The sequence below is a fragment of the Nomascus leucogenys genome, chromosome 21 (assembly GCF_006542625.1).
Source record: "Nomascus leucogenys isolate Asia chromosome 21, Asia_NLE_v1, whole genome shotgun sequence".
NCBI classification, from domain to species: domain Eukaryota; kingdom Metazoa; phylum Chordata; class Mammalia; order Primates; family Hylobatidae; genus Nomascus; species Nomascus leucogenys.
This window is the reverse complement of record NC_044401.1, coordinates 55148480-55154944: the sequence shown is the minus strand read 5'-3', so window position 1 is coordinate 55154944 and position 6465 is coordinate 55148480.

Sequence of the window (6465 nt, the reverse complement as noted above, 5' to 3'; positions counted from 1 at the left end):
TCGTGGCGCCTGGCAACCGCCTTTGTGATCCAGGACCCCAGGACAGCCCGAGCCGCAGCGGGGATGGGGGCTCGAGGCGCCCTGCTGGGAGGCGTCAGGGCCACACTCCCCGCCCCCACCTCACTGGAATGCCTTGTCCAGGACTTGGCCTTCAGGAGGGCTGGTTCGAATCCTGTCCCCTCCATTGTCCTCCTCCCTACCGTGCCACACCTGTGTGCCTTTGATCAAGCCACAGAGGACAGGCCACCCCTACTTCAATGGCCATGGTCAGAGGCCTGCATAAAAGTCCCAGGACCTGTAGTTAGTGTTAAAAGTTAGTCCCAACTCATCACACTCTGTTCAGTGGGTGCTCAGGCAGAGTGACCCAGAGCTCTGTCAGGTTTTGTTGCTCTATTTGAATGATCCCAGTGGCAAAGAAAGAGAATTAATAAATGTTCGCCTGTCAAGAGCAGGAGGAAACGCACATCTTTCCTTGATTTCCTGACAGAAAACCTTTCTCAGCCTTCTGTTAAACCTCAGAGTACCTGTAATCCCAGCTGTCTAGGTGGCTGAGACGATCAGACTGCTTGAGCCCAGGAGTTCAAGACCAGTCCGGGCAACATAGTGAGACGCCCGGCTCAAAAAGAGAACAAAAAAATCTCAAAAAGAATGATTTTGTCTCATTCTTATAATGCAGAAATACACTTTCATCATATTAGTGAAGGAGTGATTTGACAACTTTGTAATCATCACTTAAAATAATGACCCTGTATGGCTGAGGGAAGGGAGGAGTCTACCCAGCTGATGTCTGTATTCCCAGTACCTGGCTATTGCCGTGTCTGGCAGTGTGCAGTATTTGTGGGAGGGAGTAACTAATGGCCTACTTGGCCTTCCCTTGTACACCCAGAATTGCCCTTGCATTTTACAAACTATAGAACACACACCACAAATAAGACTTGTCACCTTTGTTCTGGTTTTTTGGGTAAAGCTGATGGAGAAAGACTGAGGGTCTGAGAATAGAGTCAGGCAAGATCCTGATTTAGAAGACACACACCCACTGTGTGTGCATGTGCACCTTGTGGAAGAAGAGGTAAGTGGAGAAGAGTTTGGAGGGCATGTCAGGTCAGAACATGAAGAGAGAGGCATAGAATAGTGAGACTTGGAAGAGACACAAATGATTTTGAATTACAAAACTTTTTTCCCCAGTTAGTTCATTTTTTTTTTCTTTTTTTTTTTTTGAGACGGAGTCTCGCTCTGTCGCCCAGGCTGGAGTGCAGTGGCGCGATCTCGGCTCACTGCAAGCTCCACCTCCCGGGTTCACGCCATTCTCCTGCCTCAGCCTCTCCGAGTAGCTGGGACTACAAGCGCCCGCCACTACGCCCGGCTAATTTTTTTTTTGTATTTTTAGTAGAGACGGGGTTTCACCGTGGTCTCGATCTCCTGACCTCATGATCCGCCCGCCTCGGCCTCCCAAAGTGCTGGGATTACAAGCGTGAGCCACCGCGCCCTGCCAATTAGTTCATTTTTATTTCCCTCTTTTTTTTTTTTTGAGACGGAGTCTCACCGTGTTGCCCAGGCTGGAGTGCAGTGACTCAATCTTGGGTCACTGCAACCTTCACCTCCTGGGTTCAAGCGATTCTCCTTTCTCAGCCTCCCGAGTAGCTGGGATTACAGGCGTGCACCACCAGGCCCAGCTAATTTTTGTATTTTTAGTAGAAATGGGGTTTCACCGTGTTAGCCAAGATGGTCTCGATCTCCTGACCTTGTGATCTGCCCGTCTCGGCCTCCCAAAGTGCTGGGATTACAGGCGTGAGCCACCACACTGGCTTTATTTCCCTCTTGAATAAAAAAGACATCTTTTTTTTTTTTAAGACGGAGTCTCACTCTGTCACCCAGACTGGAGTGCAGTGGCATGATCTCGGCTCACTGCAAGCTCTGCCTCCTGGGTTCATGCCATTCTCCTGCCTCAGCCTCCTGAGTAGCTGGGACTACAGGCGCCCGCCACCATGCCCGGCTAATTTTTTTGTATTTTTAGTAGAGATGGGGTTTCACCATGTTGGCGAGGATGGTCTCAAACTCCTGACCTCGTGATCCGCCCACCTCAGCCTCCCAAAGTGCTGGGATTACAGGCTTGAGCCACCGTGCCCAGCCAACATTTTTATTTTAAAAGAAAACAGTCGTTTTCATTTAGGTTTTAATTGCACAGTGGTTTTGGTTTTTGTTTTGTTTTTTAAATGAAAGTCCTCAATGCAAAATTGTATGTTTAAAAATTATTGGATAGATAGGGCTTCATACTGTTATAAGAATTTGGGCTGGGTGCAGTGGCTCACGCCTGTAATCCTACCACTTTGGGAGGCCGAGGCGGGCGGATCACCTGAGGTCACAAGTTCAAGACCAGCCTGGCCAACGTGGTGAAATCCCATCTCTACTAAAAATACAAAAATTAGCTGGGCGTGATGGTGGGCGCCTGTAATCCCAGCTACTCGGGAGGCTGAGGCAGGAGAATCGCTTGAACCCAGGAGGCAGAGGTTGCAGTGAGCCGAGATCGTGCCATTGCACTCCAGCCTGGGTGACAGAGTGATACTTCGTCTGGAAAAAAAAAAAAAAGAATTTGTACAACAGTCCCCTGTGCAGTCTGCCCAGCTCTAAAGGACGTGTTCTCAGAAGTGCCATTCACCATCACCTCCAAGTCCGATAGCATGCTCCATATGGAAAACCAGAATGTGATCTGTATCATCCAGTGCTCAACATTCTGGTTGCACTGTTCATGGATTCTCATGACAATAGCCACATTTACTCTGCCAAAAGCTGATTCAATGCTTTCAAAGCAGGCAGCAACATTGCTATGGTGCACAAGCTGTATCCATCCTTAAATGTCTCAGCACATGTTACATTTATTGTGGCACAAATATGGTGTCACAAAGTGTTAGTAGGAATTTGAAATACTGACTTAACAGGCCCAGCTGTGCCAGTGATGGTCCAACTGCATATGACTGCAAAGGAGGCTCAAATGACCAGGCTTAATACAAGTGCTATATTTCTTTGAGCTTTGATTCCACATTGATTCTTATATCTGAAGTCATCAATGAGATCCCCAACTTCCATGAAGTGTATGACCAACTCAAAATGAAGACAGGGGCTGGGCACGGTGGCTCGTGCCTGTAATCCCAGCACTTTGGGAGCCTGAGGCAGGCAGATCACTTGAGGTCAGGAATTTGAGACCAGCCTGGTCAACATGGCGAAACCCAGTCTCTACCAAAACATACAAAAATTAGCCGGGCATGATGACACATGCCTGTAATCCAAGCTATTCAAGAGGCTGAGGCAGGCAAATTGCTTGAACCGGGGAAGCAGAAGTTGCAGTGAGCCGAGATCGCACCACTGCACTCCAAACCTGGGCAACAGAATGAGACTCTGTCTCAAAAAAAAAAAAAAAAAAAAAAAAGTGAAGACAGGGACCTGGTTTCCCTATGTTAACTGTAGCATTCCTTGTTGTACCAACAACATTTCCAAAGCTGGCCTCTGCAGCCCTGTATCACTCATCAGAAACAATTCCTACAATGAAGAACTATTGGCCGGGCACGGTGGCTCACGCCTGTAATCCCAGCACTTTGGGAGGCAGAGGTGGGCAGGTCACTTGAGGTTGGGAGTTCAAGACCAGCCTGACCCACACGGAGAAACCCCATCTCTACTAAAAATACAAAATTAGCTGGGCTTGGTGGCGCATGCCTATAATCCCAGCTACTTGGGAAGGCTGAGGCAGGAGAATCGCTTGAACCTGGGAAGTGGAGGTTGCGGTGAGCCGAGATCACGCCATTGCACTCCAGCCTGGGCAACAAAAGCAAAACTCCATCTCAAAAAAAAAAAAAAAAAAAGAAAAGAACTATCATGCTAGCAAACCCATAACTAGAGGACTGTCTGACAGCAAGCTCTGTAAAGCATTTAGGAAAAGGCTCCTGAGGTCCAAAGGAACCATCTTCACTCAAGAACAGCATCATATCCTTGAGTCATTTGGAATTACAGGGGAGATTCTGGAACAGGTGTATAGAAAGTCAAGCAAAAGGACAAGACTTGAGTCTGACCTGTCCATGGAAGATGATCATTAAAAAAAAAAATTGTTGGATACAGTTTTCTGCCATCTGCATAATAAGAAAATATAAACTGATCCTGAGTGCCTGCTTTATGAAGAGCTAGGCATTGTGCTTAGTGTTTTATTTATACTTGCTCACATAATCCTCCAACAATCCTAATTCATCAGTGTTGTTATCCTTGAATTATACATAAAGAAACCAAAGCTAAGAGAGGTGAAATGACTCCTGGATGGTAGACTTAAGATTTCAAACCATGGTGCAATACCTTTATTTTTTATTTTATTTTTTTGAGACGGAGTTTCACCCTTGTCACCCAGGCTATAGTGCAATGGTGTGATCTCGGCTCACTGCACCCTCTGCCTCCCAGGTTCAAGCAATTCTCCTGCCTCAGCCTCCCTAGTAGCTGGGATTACAGGTGCCTGCCACTACCCTCGGCCAATTTTTTTTTTTTTTTTTTTTTTTTGTATTTTTAGTAGAGACAGGGTTTCACCATGTTGGCCAGGCTGGTCTCCAACTCCTGACCTCAGATGATCCACCTGCCTCGGCCTCCCAAAGTGCTGGGATTACAGGCATAAACCACCATGCCCGGCCGGTGCAATACCTTTAAAGGAAAAGCAGGTCTATCTGACTTTGTGATATCTAAGCAAAATGCCACTTCAACAGCATCACTTAGGATACAGGGCCTTGAGCAGCAGATAGCCTACTGCATGCTTAGGCTTCCCTAATTCTCTATGTCTATTATTTATTTTAGAAATCATTTATATGTAGGCCAGGCATGGTGGCTCATGCCTGTAATCCCAGCACTTTGGGAGGCCGAGGCAGGTGGATCACCTGAGGTCGGGAGTTCAAGATCAGCCTGACCAACATGGAGAAACCCCATCTCTAATAAAAATACAAAAAAAAATTAGCCAGGCGTGGTGGCACATGCCTGTAATCCTAGCTACTTGTGAGGCTGAGGCAGGAGAATCGCTTGAACCCGGGAGGCAGAGGTTGCAGTGAGCCAAGATGGCGCCACTGCACTCTAGCCTGGGCAACAAGAGCAAAACTCCGTCTCAAATAATAATAATAATAATAATAATAATTTATATGTATTCATAGGAGAGCTCAGATAGACTTTAACCTGTTTTCAGAGTGGTATAGTGAAGAGATAATGAAGTCTGGAATCAGCTGGTTAGGGTCTACCTCTTAATTGGCTTTGTTACCTTGAACATCAGATTTCTGATTTTTTATTTTCAAATGAGAAACTTCTTCCTGGCTTCCTTCCACAGGGTTTGGGAGGGTCCACTGAGGTCATAGCTATAAAAGCATCTTTATAGGTCATAAAATCCTCTACTGGGGTAAATAACTGTTAGTAATGGTTGCTTCCCAGTTAATGCTAATACTAGCAGTAATCTGACTCTTCAGCCATTTTTTTTTTTTTTTTTTTTTTGAGACAGGGTCTCACTCTGTCACCCAGGCTTGAGTGCAAGAGTGTAATCACTGCTCACTACAGCCTTGACCTCCCTGGGCTCAGGTGATCCTCCCACTTCAGCCTCCCAAGTAGCTGGGATTACAGGCACATGCCACCATGCTTGACTAATTTTTCTATTTTTTGCAGAGACAGGGTTTCACTGTGTTGGCCAGGCTGGTCTCGAACTCCTGGCCTCAAGCAACACGCCCGCCTCAGGCTCCCAAAGTGCTGGGATTAACAGGTGTGAGCCACCACACCCAGCCACTCGGCCACATTTTTTCTTTTTAATAAAAATCATTTACTGGCCGGGCACAGTGGCTCACGCCTGTAATCCCAACACTTTGGGAGGCTGAGGCAGGTAGGTCATCTGAGGTCAGGAGTTTGAGACCAGCCTGACCAACATGGTGAAACCCCATCTCTACTAAAAAATACAAAAAATAGCCGGATGTGGTAGCGGGTGCCTGTAATCCCAGCTACTCGGGAGGCTGAGGCAGGAGAATCACTTGAACCTGGGAGGCAGAGGTCACAGTGAGCCAAGATCGTGCCATTGCACTCCAGCCTGGGCATTAACAGAGAAATTCCGTCTCAAAAAAAAAAGTAAGAAAAGGAAGGGAGGGAGGGAGGATATTTTGTTTTTCCCCTCAATTTATTGTATGTGTTTTCATGTTGCTTGTGTTCATAATTAGCATTTAAATGACTGCATAATAAGCCAGGCATGGTGGCTCATGCGTATAATCCCAGCACTTTGGGAGGCCGAGGTGGGTAGATCACCTCAGGTCAGTTCCAGACCAGCCTGGACAACATGGTGAAACCCCATCTACAAAAAATACAAAAATTAGCCAGGCGTGGTGACGTGAGCCTGTAGTCCCAACTACACCGGAGGCTGAGGCTGGAGGATAGCTTGAGGCTGGGGGATAGCTTGAGCCCAGGAGTTTGAGGCTGCAG